This window comes from Eubalaena glacialis, chromosome 11 (genome assembly GCF_028564815.1).
Source record: "Eubalaena glacialis isolate mEubGla1 chromosome 11, mEubGla1.1.hap2.+ XY, whole genome shotgun sequence".
NCBI classification, from domain to species: Eukaryota; Metazoa; Chordata; class Mammalia; order Artiodactyla; family Balaenidae; genus Eubalaena; species Eubalaena glacialis.
Genome location: NC_083726.1, coordinates 14,623,421 through 14,641,126, shown reverse-complemented (window position 1 = coordinate 14,641,126; position 17,706 = coordinate 14,623,421). Strand labels below are relative to the sequence as shown.

The window sequence follows — 17,706 nt, the reverse complement described above, 5'->3', positions numbered from 1 at the left end:
TTTTTTTAAATTTCTTTTTAAAAATATATTTATTTATTTATTTTGGCTGCATTGGGTCTTCGTTGCTGCACGCGGGCTTTCTCTAGTTGCAGCGAGCGGGGGCTACTCTTCATTGCAGTGAGCAACGAAGGGGCTTCTCATTGCGGTGGCTTCTCTTCTTGCGGAGCACGGGCTCTAGGCACACGGGCTCAGTAGTTGTGGCTCACGGGCTCTAGAGCACAGGCTCAGTAGTTGTGGCGCACGGGCTTAGTTGCTCCGCGGCATATGGGATCTTCCCGGACCAGGGCTCGAACCCGTGTCCCCTGTATTGGCAGGTGGATTCTCAACCACTGCGCCACCTGGGAAGCCCTCCACTTACTTTTTTAAATCACAGAAAGGTTTTCTCATATCCTTTCCCAGGGGGTTTGGACCTGCCTGGGGACAGAATCCTTCTCAGGAAAGGCGGAGGCCTTCAAGGGCTTCGGAACGTGGCATGACATCAGCCCCATGGTTCCCCTGCCCCGAGTGCTGCAGCATCTTCTTTTTTGGAGAAGGGGGATTAGGGGTGGAGGGAGGAATCGAGTGATCCCGTAGCCCCCGAGAACTGATCCCACGCAGGAGTCATCCCATTTTACGGAAGAGTCGAGTTAGGAATCTCGACTAGGAGTCAGGCTACAACTCAGCCTTTCTCCCCTCCCTGGATCGTACTGCGAATAGCCAAGATGGTGAAGGACCCCTGAGCTGCTGGAGGAAACCCGGGGCTACTCTGGGACTTCTCCTGCTTCTCGGCCCCGGGGCCCCAGGACTCTGTTTTGTAGAGCCCGCAGCAGAAGAGCCCTGGTAAGGCAATCCTGCTCCAAGACTCCCGTTTCACCTCCCAGGGCCCCCTTCCCATAAAGCCTTGGCGATGCCCCACCAGAATCATTCCCGCCATCGTCAATATGAACCATGTAATGAGCATTTTCAGGGCGCCAGGCTCCACGCTGAGCAGTGAGGGTCTCTGTCCAGCCTCATGGCAGTCCTGGGAGATGGGTGTCACCAACCCCATTATATGGATAAACAAATCCATGTTCAAGGAGGTGAGATGACATGTTTAAAGTCACCCAGCCCGTATGGGATGGAGCCAGGATTCAAATTTAGGTCTGTCTGGCCCCAAGGCCCATGCTCAATGCTGCTATAACCACAATGTCTCCAGGCAGGTGTTTCAGCCTCCACATTTGTATATTAATGATAATGTTCCCTTGCCTCCTTTAGCCCTTTAATCAAATACCCTTTTAAAAATTTGCTCCCAACACTCCTTTTCCCCTTCCCTGCTTTAGTTTTCTCTGCAATTACCTATCACCATCCAACATATTACATATCTTACTTTTGTAGTGTATTGTTTCTCTGCTGCCCCCCAACTTGAATGTGGTCCCCATGAGGTCAAAGATTTGGGTTTTTTTCTTTCACTGTTACATCTCCAGCACCCACCAGAAAGGGCTGGCACATGGTAGGCGTTCAAAAGATATTTGTGAGTCAAAGAAACTGAGTGAATCCACCTCTTGTATTGTCAATGGTTTCTTCAATGTCCCTATGTTATAAACGTTTTGAGGACAGGGCTTGTATCGGATTCACCTCCACACAGTCCCATAATAGAGCAAAGGGGTTTGTTCTGGGTGTGGGAATGAATGAAAGGGATGCTTTGCCACTCTCTTCGTCTCCCTCAACTTCCAGTTCAGACATGCACAATCTCCTTCATGGACCACTGTAAAACCCTCCTTCCTGTCTCCCTGTATCCAATTAGGTCTCCTCCAAATCAATTTCCATAGCATACAGTGTCAGAGACTTTTTTTTAAACACAAATCTGACCATGTCACTGCCCTGCTTAAACACCACAATTGCTCCCTGATGTATATCCAAGCTCTTCCATGCAGCTCTGAGACCCTTCCTGCCCGGCCAGCTGAAGCTCCAGCTTCCTCTCCCACCATGGTACCCTTTCACATTATCTCCGCTAACTCCTATCTGCTTTCCTCCCACGTGGTCTTATGCCTTTGCCTATGCTTTTTCCACCTCCTGGAATACCATCCTCTTTTATTCTCCTCTAAGCGCCCCCCTCCCCCCAATCCCATGGGGTTAGTGAATTCCATTCATCTTTCAAAATTCAGCTCAGACATTCCTTGCTCAGGAAACTTCAAAACTCTCCCAGATGATGTAGCTCTCCTTCTGTGTTGTCTGTCAGTCTAGCCTGACTCCTAGTCGAGATTCCTAACTAGACTCTTCTGTAAAATGGGATGACTCCTGCCTGGGGTTGGTTAGGCAGCAAATTCAACCACCCAACTACTATGGACTGAATGTTTGTGTCCCCCCCAAATTCACATATTGAAGCCCTAATCTCCAATGTGATGGTACTAGGAGATGAGGTCTTTAGGAGGTGATTAGGTCATGGGGGTGGAGCCCTCATGATGGGATTGTGCCCTTATTAGAAGAGACACAAGAGAGAGCTTACGTCCTCTCTCCCTGTTTTCCACCCAGTGAGGACACAGCAAGAACATGGCCATCTGCAAAGCAGGAAGCAGCCTCTGACGGAACCCAGCCACACTGATGGTGGACTTCCCAGGTTCTAGAACTGCGAGGAATGATGTCTGTTGTTTAAGCATTAGGTCTATGGTAGTTTGTTATAGCAACCAGAACTCCTAAGACAACAACACAGTTGAAATAAGGGAAGAAAAGGCCCTAGACCCACCAGTTTACAGCACCTTTTTCTATACTTTACAAAAGGAGAAAAGCTCTTCAGTCAGATTATACTGATTCTTCCTTAGGAAACAATGCATGTATATTGGGTAATTTGCCTTGCCTGACTTCAGCCAAACACACACAGCAAATCAGAATTTTGCTGGAGGAAAGTACACTGGCTACTTGAAGCGGAAAGACAGATTTAAAAGAACTCTATACATAATAATCTACGGTCATCTAGTATAATGGTGAACAGTTTCACATATAACAACAACTTTTAGGGTCATCATGTATTATAACATTTTATGTTGCTCTTTCAAACCTCAAAAAAGATATACCATACTGGTTTTTATTAACCAGACAAGAAAGAATAAAAATAGTAAGTTTTAACCTAAAGGCTAAAATCGGAAAAGAAAAATCTTCATAACATAAAACTTTATCACTGAAATAGTCCCTACATGGAATAACCCTAAGAATAAAACAATGATGACACAGTAACTATTGTATGTGTGTTATTGCTGCTACTACTATTGAATACTTCTCCTCATACTCGGAAGATGCCCTGGAGGGTTTATGCAGCATAATAGTTAAAAGCATGGGTTCTGAAGTCAAAACGACCTGGGTTAATATCCCAGCTCTTCTATTTCCCAGACCTTGGGCCTGTCATTCATCTTTCTGTGTCTCACTTTGCTCATCCTAAAACAAGGATAATAATTCTATCTCATCCATAGGCTTGTTGTGAGAATGAAATGGGTTAATCCATGTAAAGTGCTTTGAACGAGGCTTGGCACATAGCGAGTGTGCGATGAATTAGTAGTTAAGCCACAGGAAGATGTGGCTCTGGCATCCTTGGAAAGCAGGCAGGATGATGTATGTGTAGGAAGGAGATGCAGAGTCTGTGAGCTTTGAGGAAGGCCCAGGGTAGGACTGGGTAAAGGGCATCCTGCCACAAACCTCTGCATACTCCACCCCAGCCAGCTCGTTCACTGTAGCCATAGCTTTCCTCAAAGGCGCTGCATCACAGGAGACTTTGAAAGCACAGCAGGCCCTCTGCACACCCCGCTCTTGGACTGCTTGGTACCTTTCACTGTGGCAGGCCCCTTGTTAGTAAAGAGGGAGCTGATGAGTTGCTGCAATCCCTTTAGACTCATTTAGCGCAGGAAGTCACATGACTCCCACCCATCACCAAACAGACATGTACTGTTTGGTCAACCATAGTCATCATCATCACCAACCTACATTTCCTCTTGGCTCCAGCCATTCTCTATCACTTCCAAGCTTCTGCTTTTGCTTTTCCCCCTGCCTGGCTGCCCTTTCCCCAGCTTTCTCCAAGTCAGAATTCCTGCTAAACACTGACACCTCCCCTCAAACATCACTTCTTCTGTGAAGTCACCCCAGCTAGCTCCCCCAAGAGGTTCTCATAGTGTGGTCGGCCAATCACTGACACAGAATGATTTGTGGTGCTTGCTGACCACAGACCTCCTACTTTTGGGGTGGGAACCCAGTCAGCTGCACTGTTACCAACCTCCCAAACTGACTGTAATACACACTAAAGTTTAGAGAGGCTTCCCAGAGAGCTGGCCTTGCACAACTTACACTTAGCCATTTCTCTGTCACCTGGGCTCCCCCAGGACTTTTCACATGAACTCTGAGAGCACACCTGGTCACATTCCAGGTGAACTACTTACAATACATCTCCCCTCACCAGACTGTGAGCTACTTGAGGGCAGAGAACATGCCTGAATCATATTTAAATTCTTGGCACCTCCAGCAATGTTGCCATCCTTGAATCCTCTTTTCCCTCACATTCCATCCATCACCAAGTTCAGATGGTTCTACCTTCAAAAGATTTTTTTTTTTTACCACTTTTTCACCTCTTCTACCCCAATGACCTTAGTCCAAACTACTATCATCTCTGCCCATGGACTACTGCAATGGTCCACTTGCTGATCCTTCCAGTTTGACCCTGGTCCCCTACAACTTCCTTGCCACAAAGCATTCAGAATGATTCCTTAAAAACAAATCAAACATTTACAAATCACATATTCAAGAAAGCACTGATATCCAGAAAATACAAAGAATACTCAAAACTCTAGAGTAAGAAACACAAAAGCAACTTAAAAAACGGGTAATAGACCTGAATGGACACTTCACCAAAGAGGATATAAGGAAGGCAAAAACACACATGAAAAGATATTCAACATCATTTGCCATTAGGGAAATGCAAATTAAAACCATGGTGAGATACCACTAAATGGCTAAAATAAAAAATACTGAAAATGCCAAGTGCTGACAAGAACACAGAGCAACTAGAACTTTTATACACTGCTGAAGGGAATGCAAAATGCTACAACCATGCTGGAAAATAGTTTGGCAGTTTCTTATGAAATTGAATGTAAATTTACCATATGTCCCAGCAATCCAACTCCTAGGTATTTATTTACCCTAGAGAAGCAAAAACGTATGTTCACACAAAAACCTGGACTCAAATGTTTATAACAGCTCTATTCATAATTGCCAAAAGCTGGAAAGAACCCAAGTGTCCTTCAAGGGGTGAATGGATAGACAAACTGTGATATGTCTATTCAATGGAACACTAGCCAGCAATAAGAATGAACAAACTCTTGACACGCCCAACAACATGAATGAATCCTGAAGACATTATGCTGAGGGAAAGAAGCCAGCCTTCAGAAGGTTACATACTGTATGATTCCACTTATATGACATTCTCAAAAGGACAAAACGGTAGTGAAGGAAAGGACAGCTGTAGTCGCCATATGTTAGAAGTGGGGTGTTTGTGGCTACAAAAGGATAGCAGGAAGGAGGTTTTTGAGGAAAGAACTGGTCTGTGTCTTCACTGAGGTGTTGGTAGTTCTATGAATCTATACATCTGTCAAAAGTCACAGAACTCTATGCCAAAGCAAAGTCAATTTTATCATATGGCAATTAGAAAAATAAAATGAGTTGAAAGAATAAGTCAAACCATGTTGTAACCGCCTTGTTCGAAACCTCCAACTTAGAATAGAATCCAAACTTCTCTCCACAGCCCATGAGTCCCCACCAGATCTGGTTTCAGGTACCTCTCAGGTCACATCTTCTCAAACTCTCCCTTCTTGTGCCTCTCTACCTACCCCGAGGCTCACCCACTATTTCCTCTGCCTGGAATTCTTTTCCACAGATATTTCCAAAAACCCATTTCTAAACCTCCTTCATGCCTCTACTCAAATATCAACTTCTCAGAGAGACCTTCTTTAACTGACTTTTCTATAATGGCATTTCCCTTGCCCTTATACTGTTTCATTTTAATTCATGGCACTCATCACTAACTGACATCTCACTGGGTGTGCTTTATGGTTATTTTCTGTTTCCCCACCAGAATCTAAGATCCATGAGGGTAGGAATCTTGTCTGTACCACTCATCCTCAGCATCTAGGACATTGCCTATCACAAGATAAGAGCTCCATAGATATTTGTTAAATGATTAATGAATAAACCCAAGATATGAATATTCAATGATGGAATTCCCAATGCTTTGAACTTGGAGACGTACTTTGGCTTCTTTGTAGCATCCCTCAAATCACCTGCCCACTTGGCCTCTGAGAAAAGCAGCCCCAGCCCAGAATATTTAGTTAGCTATTGGTGCTTTAAAAATGATTTAAGCTCAACATCGCCCTAAATGCAGCCTTCTGGGTGCTTGGTTAGGCAACTGGCATGAGGATGAGCTAGGACAGGGCAAGGCTGTAAGCACACTCATTCTTAGAGTAATGCCACATGGGGTTTCCTACGGGCTTGTGAAAAGCCATCTAGAAGTGGGCATCTACTAATGTGGGCAAAGGAGTTGGAGGTGAGATTGAAGAAAGAAAAAAAATATACCACCTCTCCTCAACACCCTTCCAAGGAGAAGGAATAAATCAGCACTTAGAGGACGCCTACTCTACATGTTCCAGGCACTCTCTAAAGGTTCTTATTTAATCCTCCATCCATCCTGCATGGTGGGGTCTATGGATCCCATTTTCATAAGTGAAAAAACCCAAACACGGAGAGGTTAAGTAACATGCCCAGTTTCACACATCTACAGGCAATGGCCGGTGCTTTGAACTCAGGTCTGTGTAGCGTCCAACTCATTCTTTTCCCACTTTGAATTTTAGAAGCAATAGTCAGAGGCATGATGGTGAGCACTGTCCAGAGAGCCAAACAGACATGCCAACCTCAAGTAGGAAATGCCAGCCTGGACACAGCTGACCAGGTTCTTCACTAAAACTTTTCAAAGACCAGCATCGGCAAGTCTGCTAAAGCAAGCGGCTGAGTACCTTCCAGTAAAAGTGTACTCAGCGTCTGCTCTGTAACTCAGATCAGGGTACCCACATATATTATCTCATTTAATTTTCATTATCATTTAAAAAGAGTTACATGTATGAAGTAGTATAGGCTGTTTATCCAAAACAATGGCATAAACCCTGCAAGCAAACACGAACACCTTGAGAATTCTCTATTCCCCCACTTTATGCCAGTTAGAAATTTTGCAGTTACCTTCAAGACAGAGCAGTATGAAACCCCACAACTGCATATAAATTTCATTTTGTGACTTCTTTTAGTCTTGGTCAGTGTTTTACATACTAGTTGGCATCGGAATTATTGTTCAGAGTTGCATACACAAAAACCACGTATAATGCAATTTTGGGGGCAGTGAAAATATTTTCAAAGGTATTTTGGTTATGAATGATTTCCACCCCACACTATGGCTTTGGAATCTAAATATGAGTAAGATGCAGCTCTACTCTACCTCTGGCCTCCTCTCATTCACTCCTGCTTGATAGGTAATCAAGAAATCTTAGATCCAGAAAGGAAATTAGAGACTACCAAATGCTACTCTTTGCCAGGGCAGCAATGCCTGAAGGTCACCACCCACTTCTGATGACAGTGGTCCTACCCACTGGACCACTGCTACCAACAGCACACTCTTCCTGCATTTACCTGCTGCCTGCTCCCCTCCACTTCCACCCATGGCTGCTAGCTTTGCTCTTCAGCCCTGCAGAACAATTATAACCCCTCTTTCCTATGATAATCGTTAGGATATTTGAAGCCTGGTATTAGGATGATTCTTTCTTAACGTTATAGTGATCGAGAAAAGAGTCATGTATCTGCACTGCCCTTTTTAATAATAACTTGATGGTTTTTATTTCTGGGTGTACATCTCTGCACATCCAAGATACTGACACCCACCTCCCCACAAGGTGGCTCCACTGATTAGGTCCTACATTTTGGGAGCTGTGCCCTGGAAACACGCAGCCTAGTCGGGAAGAGAAAGAACAGAGATCTCATGTCATGTGGCAAGTGTTCTTACAGTGGTATAAATTAGGTGCCAGCCACATGCGGAGACAAAAGGTCAGGGTTGCAGCCCCTCCACTGGGAAAGGTTGCTGACCTGTGAACTAGACGCTCCTGAAACACAGCTTGCATCCTGAGTCTCTCCAGGGAAACTGACCAGGTCTCCCACTTTGCTTGCTTACCAAACCCATCCGTGTCTCAAACACCTGCCTCAACATCAAGCGCACAGTAGGTGCTCAATGAGTCTTACTCCAACCCTCTGGCACTTCAAAAGGGCCTGGAGGTAAGAATAACTAAGTTGAAATGATCCCAAAGTTCTCAAATGAAGGTTTAAACAAACTCTTTACTAATAATACCACTTCAAACACCTAAGGCAAGGAGTCATCCCTGCCATCTATTGACTCACTGAGTGATACAGAATATGTAACCTAACTTCTCCAGACCTTCATTTTCCCAGATATAAATTGAGGGGCCTGGTCCAAAGGATTGTAAAGTCCCTTTCAGATCCAGGGACCGTCTGCTGTCCCAGACAGTAAACTGGATAATCCACAATAATCTGGCTGAATTAGTCGATCTGAAAATCAGTGCCTGATTTCTAGTAGAATGAAGAGCATGCAAAGAAGCAAAGGTAGATAAGGATTCCAGCTCCAGCCCTCCCATTATTCTGCCATGTACCGCCATCCCAGTATAATGACCAGCACAAATACCCGTGTCAACATTTACTGAATGATGATCTTGGGTAAGTCACTGAACTCCTTCAACCTTGATTTTCACATCTTTAGATTGTTCATCCCACCTCCTCCCAGGTCCACTGGGAGGGTTACATGAGTTAAAATGTGTGTGAAGCCCCCAGCACCCAGAGGACACATGCTACGTGTCCTTTTATGCAAACATCCTTTACCCACACCCAATCCACTTAATCAACAGACTCAGATTCTGAGGATTTTCATGATCCAGAGCACAGACAGCCAGAGAGGAAGGGCTCTAAAAGTCAGCTAGTCCAACCCCTTCCTACCTCTGTGATTGACAACGAGGGAACTGAGGCTCAGAGAGGCACAGTGACTTGCCCAAGAACCTACATGTCAGGCAAAGCCTGACCCAGAACACAGGGTGGCAGACGCCAGGGGTCATACAAGACACGGAGAGAAACCTTTGCAGGCTCTGCTCTCCCTAAAGAAACTGGGGACACTCCATGTATAACCAAAGTCTGAAAAATAAAAACAATGGAACTTTTTATTTACCAATTTTGGGGAGGGCTGCAAGAGAGACGTAGCGTCATAGTTTAGCCACGAAATGCAAGGTTTCCCTGAATTCCCTGTGAAATGAAGGGTAGAGTTTCTTGCTAGCAGCCCTTACCAGTTACTCTGCTCCCGTTTCCCCTCCCCATTTTGACTTTTTTCAGTTTGTTCACCTTGAGGCAGACATGCTGCATTAGGATCCTCTCTGGGCAAGGTGAGAAGTCTCAGGTCAGGGCAGTGACGCATGCCCCCTTAAACACAAACAGGAAAATCCTCACAACTGCACTGTCATAGTACAAAAAGAATTCCCTCCCTCCCACCACCCCTAAGAGCTCCAGCATGGGACAATTAGGAACATGCCCAAATTCACGAAGGCACACCCATAACTCAAGGGTCAGGGATCCAAAGGTCCCCCTAAAAAACACAATCAAAAATCCCTGAGACCATTTAGGTATTTCTGGAGAAAACTCAGCCCAGAGTCCACCAAGGGCCACTCAGCTGAGTGGGAGCACTGAAGAGGAAGCCCAGACAAGATACAGAAGGGCCCGGGTGACAGCTGGCTCAGGGAGACAGTGCTAACCTGACGCCCCCCCCTCCTGCCCCAGACCCCCAGAGAAAAGCATTTCTCTCCCAGAAGCATTTGGCAGAAAGCTACTTCGAGAGCACGCTTGTGGACAGTGCCTGGCCAGCACACTCCCCACCAGTGCCTCCCTAATCCAAGCCCCACATTGTGTTCTTGAGTAAATAGACACACAGAGGGAGACCGTCCTGGCCCAGCTCACACCGCACGTGCGGGCAGCTTTCCATGGGGCCTGTGCCTGTTTCCTCCCACTGCCCCAAGGCTCCTCTCCTCCAGGTCCACTCTTCCTTCCAAAACCCGGGGCTTACCTCCCGGTTCCGAGGATCCCTCCAGGTTGAACAATGCTCAGAAGCAGGTGGCCATTTAGCAATTTATCCAGTGGGACCTCTTCGGGTCAGAGCATCTGGAGCTGTGCCCATCCCCAGTGGCAAGGAGAGACTGCGGCGTGGAACTTTGAAAGGGCTCTCTCTTCCCTAAACAATCCTGATCATCCCCCCCCTCCTCCTCCCCCTCCGTAGTACTATGGAGACATGTGCTCTGCTTGGGAAGAGGTAAGGAGGAAGGTGCAGCTATTTACTGGAAGAAAGGCAGCAGCCAGCTGAGCCATGCTACACACTCACACCTAGCAGAAGAGAAATGGGGAAAAAATAGCTCTGTGTGCTGCCACGGAATTATTAACCCTTGGGCTCCAGCTCTACTCCTTACACAGCTGAAGCAAGAGAAACAATACACTTAACCAATAGAGTGCCAGCCAAAGGCATTACATCACCGGTCAGCACCGTCATTGGCTAATAATTCCTAGAAGGCATTATCTGCTTCTAGGTGCTTAACCCTTTCGCGTACATCATAGCAAAGACACAAGCATTTGGTCTAAGCCAGTGGTTCCTGGATCTTGCTTTTACCAGGATCATCTGGGGTGCTTTCTAAACATACAGATTGCTATGTTCCACCCCAAACCATCTAAATCAGATTCTTCAGAGGATGCATGGATTTCTGTATTTTAAACAGTGTTCAGGGTGTGGAGACCACTGGTCTATTCAGAAAGGCTTCCTCTCCAAAAGATAAATGAGACGACGTTTTTCTGAGCATTTATTATGTGCCCAATACGTTACTACATCATCTCATTTACTTTCTGCACTGAGCAGTGGATGTGACTGGCTCAATTTCACAGGTGTAAAAGGAAGGTTCAGAGACTACGTCACTTGCTCAGAGATGGAGCCCGGCTTTGAAAGCCAGGCTGTTTGCACCATACCTTGCTACTCCTTTGAAGCTTCCACTTGAAATCAAACCAAGCTATCTGTCTACTTATTGCCTCCAGGGTTATAGAAAAGATAGACATTCTGGATGAGCTGGAAAATGCCAGTAACACGTGAAGAACTGGGGAGTGAAAAGAATAGGGAATTCCCATAGCAGGTGTTCAGGGATCATGAACCTTCCAGAGAATCATTCTCTTTCTCAGGCTCAGTTCTTTTGCTTCTGCTACAAATCTCTGCTTAGCTGTCACTTTCTCTAGGAAGCCTCCTCCCATCCCCAAATCTGGGAGAGACACCCCTGCTCCAGGCTCCTATGGTGCCCTGTATCAGTGGACTGCAGCTGCTTGTTTACTAGGTAAATTCCCCAAGATTAGAGCCATTTCTACCTTCACCAACATATGCCCAGCACAGTGCCTGCCACATGTGAGTACTCAATCATGACTGTGGAAGGAAAGAAAGAAAGAAAGAAAGGAGGGAGGGAGGGAGGACGGAAGGAGAGAGGGAGGAGGGAGGAAGGGAGGGAAGGTCTTTGCTGAAGTTCTAAATAGCATCACACTGAGGTGGGAAAGGCAAAGGACTGGAAGCCAGGGGAACGACGTGAACAAACTGTCTGACTTTGGGCAAGTTCATTCTTAGGGGGCCTTGGTTTCCTCACCTGAAAATGAGAACACCTCATAGGCACCTTCCTCATAGGCAGTTACGAGGATCAAATTAAAGAATGATCCAGCCTCAGGTGTGCTCCTCTACACTCTCTCTCCCTAGATTTCACCTATTTTACTGGCTGACATGTAAGTCCTGACCACTCCCTTATTTATTTCTCCAGTCCACATGTCCCCACTAGACTCTGTGTGGATGTCTTCCAGGCCATCTCCAAGAGAGCGTGTGGATTTTCTCCCCTAACCACAGCCTGTTCCGCATCTCCACTCTCTGGTGCTCCCATCCACCAACCTTTTTTTTTTTTGGTAATTGGGGTGAAATTCACATAAAGTAAAATTAACCTTTTGAAAGTATACAACTCAGTAGCATTTAGTCCGTTCACAATACTCTGCAACCACCACCTCTATCTAGTACCAAAACATTTTCATCATCCTGAAAGGAAACCACTTACCCTTTGAGCAGTCATGCCCCACTTAGCCTTCTTCCCCCTCTGCACAAGCCCCCGGCAAATACCAACCTGCTTTCTGTCTCTGTGGGTTTGCCTATTCTGAATACTTCATAGAAATAGAATCATGTAATATGTGACCTTTTGTGTCTGGCTTTTTTCACTTAGCATGTTTTCAAGGGTCATTCACATGGTAGCATGTATTAGTACATCATTCCTTTTTATGGCTGAGTAATATTCCATTGTAAGTATTTATCACATTTTGTTTATCCATTACCCTGTTGATGGACATTTGACATCCACCCAATCTTGAACCATAAACCTGGGGGGTCATCCTTGATCCTTCCCTTTCCCATATTCCTGACACCTAATGTATCAGCGAGTCCTGTCCATTTAACACCCCAAATACAGCTCCAGTTCTTCTACTTTTCCAACACTATTGCTACCCTGCAGCCAGGACACCAACACCTCTCTCACCAAACTCCCAATTTGTGACAAGATCCCATTCTTCTCCCTACTCCGTTTTTCACCTGGTAGCTGCATAAACCACATCATCCATTCACTTCAGCAATATTTACTGAGCACTTTTCTTCACGGAGCTTGCCTGCCAGAGGCATGACAGACAACAAGCAATTATATACTGTATTTATAACACCAGGTCATTACTAGGCTTAAAATCCTTCACTGACTTTTCATTGCACTTTGAGTAAAATCCAAGCTCAGCATGGCCTTCCAAGGCCCCATCTATTTCTCCAAATTCATCTCAGGTTGCTCTCCAATCATGCTGTGCTCCATTCCTCCACCTCATGGTCCTTGAACAAGCTGTTCTCTCTGCCTCTTGACCTTGGCATTGCTGGATCTTCCTCATCCCTTAGATCTCAGTGTAATATCTCTTACTGGTGATACCACTCTTCTAAGCAGATCTACCCTTCATTCACTTCACTCATTCAATAAATACATGCTAAACACTGTGCTAGGATAAAGTGATGTATGATCTCCTGGAGCCTTTAGTCGAGTGGGGACGACCAATGACAGGGAAGTAAATAAAATGTATGAGCAAGTGTGATGAAGGGGGAGTAAAAGAGAGGGGAACTGCTTTTCACAGGATGGTCCAAAAGGCCTTTCTGAGGTGGTTATATTGAAACTGAAGGGTGAGAAAGAGTCAATTGGGAAGACAGCCTATTACTCTCCATCACACCCTGGCTATGCAACGGTCCAGCCTTCAATGTTTGCTTTGGAGGAATCAAAGCATTTAATGTCAGCCTCTGTCTCCCCTAACAGACGGAACTGTATTCCCAGTGCCTAGGACAGTGCCGACCATTTAGGAGACACTCAATGCGCATTGATGACTTAATTATTAATTACTTAATCAATCCACCAATGAAATCACTTCATAGACTGTAACAAGTCATTATTGTTTTTGCTGTTGTTGTTATTGTTATTATTTTGTGGCAAAAGGACACCTACTCTGTTGGGTTTTAGAAAACACTGGGGCAACTGTAAAATGAGAATAAAAGTACCTAAGCTGGAGTATTACTGGGTAGCTAGGAGAGAATGCATATGCATAACAGACACTCAATAGTAGTCATTGTGGCCATTATCATGAAAGGTTCTTTCCTCACAGAAGCTGATCTACTCAATTCAAACTCCAAAATCCATTTTCAGGCACAGGCAAGAAGTTTAAAGGTGAGAAAAGGAACACTTCTTAAATGCCTGCTCTGCACTGCGCACCTTCTGTCAGTCATCTCAGCCACTTCCCAAACCCACCCTGTAAGGTGGCTGCCGTGGTACAGTTCTCAGTCCCCCTCCAAGACCGAGGCACCTCTTACTCCCTTGTGCCGGCTGCTGGGAGTGTTGGCTATGCATGGCTCACAGCTGAGTTCCGTTTCAGGAACTGTCCTGCTGAAGGGACAGCCAAAGTTATGCCCCCTTCCCTGGGGGCAGCCTGCCCCCACTGGCTGGTCAACATGGGGTTTCAAAGGCCTGGCCCCATGCCTCAGAAGATCAACTGAGGCCTCTCTTTCTCTGCATCACAGACCAACTTCTCCCTCTGCCCCACCCTGCTTCCCTCACCACCCCCTCCCTTGGAGAGTGAGACCATTCCCCAAGAATCCTCCTACACACAATTCTCAGAGCCTCCGAGTCTTTTTACAGGGAACCCAACCGATGACAGGTGGGGATGATGACTTCCTTTTAAATCAGAAAACTGAGGTTCAGAAAGGTTGATAATGTCCCCAAGACACATGGCTAAAGTGACTTTCGGGTCTGACTCCCCGGCAAGACCTTGCTCTTCACGACAGCCTCTAACAGCTGAGGCTGTGTCTCTGTGAAGCAGAAGGAGGAGCCCAGGGAGAAGGGAAAACCACATCAGAAACGGCAGGCAGAGGTACCCTTCACAATCTTCCAGGGGGCATCCCTGATGACAAGGTCCAGGTCAAAGCCTCCAGAAACAATATAAAAATGACCTGCAGGTTGCAGAGGCAAGCAATCACATGGGCAACATCTCCCTGCCTGAATGATCCCCTGAATGATCCATGCCTGGAAGCCAGGGAGCAGGGCTCCTGGGCAGATGGGGCTGCCTTTAGGGATCAGAGCATTTGCAGCCCCATCCAAAATATTAACTACAACTTACCAGCTTTCTGCTGCTCCAATCTCCATCCATTTTCCACAGAGCTGCCAGAATTCTTCCACTGCCCTTCTTGACCCCAGGACAATATTCTATATAGTCTAAGGCTGCATTTTAAGGTCTGTGAATGTTTTAGCTCCTGCCATGTTAACAGCTCATTTCCTACCCACCTTTTGTGGTCCTATTTGATTAGTTGATATAGGATTATCTGATGTTCTAAGTCAGGATACTGGCCTTTTTCAGTTTCTTTACCTTTGCACAGGAAAATCTATCTGGAATTACTGCTATCTCATCACACAAACACACACACACACACACACACACACACACACACCAGCCCACACAGCTTTCAGCCTGGCAAACCCTCCGACTCCTCCAGCCCCCACTCAATAGTCACCTTCTCTCGGACGCCTTCCTGGCTTGCTCATGGTCCTCCCCTCCCCTCCCCTCCCGTAACATCCCCTGTACTACAGCGCACTGTAATTGTTCCTCGTATTGTCCTTCTTAGCCCCAGGAGCTCCTCCAAGGCACTTCTTCCTGACGCTAGGGCTTAGCACAGTGTCTGGCACGCAATAGGAACCCAATAAATGCTGAATAAATACACGGGGCGCTGCATAAAGTGCTAGTCTCTCTGCTCTTAGCTTGGCCAGAAAACCGCTCTGAGATTTTTTTCCTGAGTTCCAGGAGACCTGGAAATAGGAAATGGCATGACAAATCTGACTCCTAGCCCCGGGGCAACAGGTCAGGAGGCGTCTTAAGACCCAGGCAGAGCAAAGTCCGGCCCCTACGGTCTCCAGCTACCCGCAAGCTCTTCCCTGGGCCCCGGCGCTGGGTGGAGATTCTCTTGGAAGCCACTATCCTGAGACTCTCTGGCTCCCGGGCCCCTCAGGCATCCCCGCACGAGGACCTGTCTATCCCAGGGTCGGCCCCGGGACCGGGCAGCAGCAGCCCGTGGAGGCGGCGTGGCGCGGCGGCTCCTCGCCTCCCTGCCGGGCCCCTCCGCGCGCCGGCATCCCGCGGCACACAGCCGGAGCGCCCGGGGACGCAGCCTGGAGCCAGGACGCTACCAGCAGCCCCGGCGGGAAGCGGCGGGGACTCCCTGCTGTCAGAAACCCCACAAAGTCTACTTCGCTGCGGGCTCTGCTTACCGTGCGAGCCGCCAGGAACCAAGAGCTGGGTGGGTGCCTATACCGCGGCGTCCGCCTGCTGATCCACTCGGGTCCCGGAGCTCAACCTCCGCTCCCCACTGCGCGCTAGCGTCTCCTCTCGGCCGCGCGGCCTCCCCGCGCCGCAGCGCCCCATTGGCTCGGGCAGCCAGGCCCCGCCCACAGAAGGCTCCGCCCCTGCGGCCCCTCCTGCCTTCTCCCACCCAGCTCCTCGTCTCTTCAAGCCGGAGAAGTGCTTCTAGACTCAGCTCTTACACGGCTCGGGCAGCCGAGAAAGGTAATAATTCTCCATCCCAAGAGCGTCTAGACGCCCCTCAGGGAGTGTGAAGAGTGCAGAATCCCTGGAAGCCAGCTTTGAGAAAGTCACCTGACCTCCCTGGCCCTCAAGAGGCTCCTTCAGAAATCCCACCGCAAATGTCTCAGGCCGTGTGCTAGGCACTTAGCGCCAGGGGTGCATCGGGGAACTAGACAAAGTTTATCGCCCACATGGACTTTGCATGAGGTAGGGGTTGGGGAAGGCTATATGCAAATAAACACATAAAAAGGTAATGTCAGATTGTTGTGAGCATTATGGGTGGGGGTGATTAAATAAGAAAGGGGGCCGGGGATGCTATAAATGGGATGGTCCCCGGAGGCCACTTTGAACCAGGAGATGGAAGATAAAAGCGATTCCAGGGCTGGAGGAAGAGCATTGAGGACAGGGGGCAGCAAATGCTCCGTGGTTCTGAGGCTGGAACTGTAGTCTAGGATGGCCCAGTGCAGTGAGCAAGCGGAGAGTGGGCCATGGCCAGAGAGGTGGACGGGAGCCAAGTCACCCAGAGCCGTGTGCGCCAGCATGAGGAGCTCCAGTTTCGTTGTAAAGACAAAAATAAGCCAGTGAAGGGTTTTGAGCGGGACTGTGACAGTTTTAAAAGACCACTCTGGCTTTTTGTGTGGAGAATGGATTTTAGAAGAGAAAGAATGGAAGCAGGGAGACCGGTTAGGAGGTGTCTTAGTCTTATTCTGCTTGCGCTGCCATAGCAGAATACTATAGACTGTGTGGCTTAAACAAAGAAATTTTTTTTTTAATTTTTATTTATTTATTTATTTTTATTTCTGGCTGTGTTGGGTCTTCGTTTCTGTGCGAGGGCTTTCTCTAGTTGCGGCAAGCGGGGGCCACTCTTCATCGCGGTGCGCGGGCCTCTCACTATCGTGGCCTCTCTCGTTGCGGAGCACAGGCTCCAGACGCGCAGGCTCAGTAGTTGTGGCTCACGGGCCTAGTTGCTCCGCGGCATGTGGGATCTTTCCAGACCAGGGCTCGAACCCGTGTCCCCTGCATTGGCAGGCTGATTCTCAACCACTGCACCACCAGGGAAGCCCAACAAAGAAATTTTTTTTCTCACAGTTTTGGAAGCTAGAGGTCCAAGATCAAGGCACCAGCAGGGTCAGTTTCTGGTGAGAGCTCTCATACTGGCTTGTAGACTGTTGCCTTCTCCCTATGTCCTCACATGGTGGATAGAGACAGAGCAAGCTCTCTGGTGTCTCTCCTTCTAAGGACACTAATCCTATTGTGAGGTCCCCATCCCCATCTTCTCATCTAAACCTGATTACCTACCAAAGACCCCATCTCCAAATACCATCACACTATGGGTTCGGTATGAATGGGGGGCGGGGGGCTGGTACATAATTCAGTGCATAGCAAAGAGGCTATTACAGAAGTCCAGGCAAGCGATGATGGGGGCTT

General features: G+C 47.4%; 1 protein-coding gene across 1 annotated transcript in view; it reads right to left on the bottom strand.

Moving 5' to 3' along the window:
- SYN3 (synapsin III) overlaps window positions 1-16,029 on the bottom strand; it is a 451,497-nt gene extending 435,468 nt beyond the window's left edge. Inside the window, exon 1 of the mRNA XM_061204342.1 lies at window positions 15,966-16,029. The gene's annotated coding sequence lies outside the window, so the exon portion shown is untranslated. The remainder of the gene's footprint in view (window positions 1-15,965) is intronic.
- Between the last annotated feature and the right edge of the window lie 1,677 nt (window positions 16,030-17,706).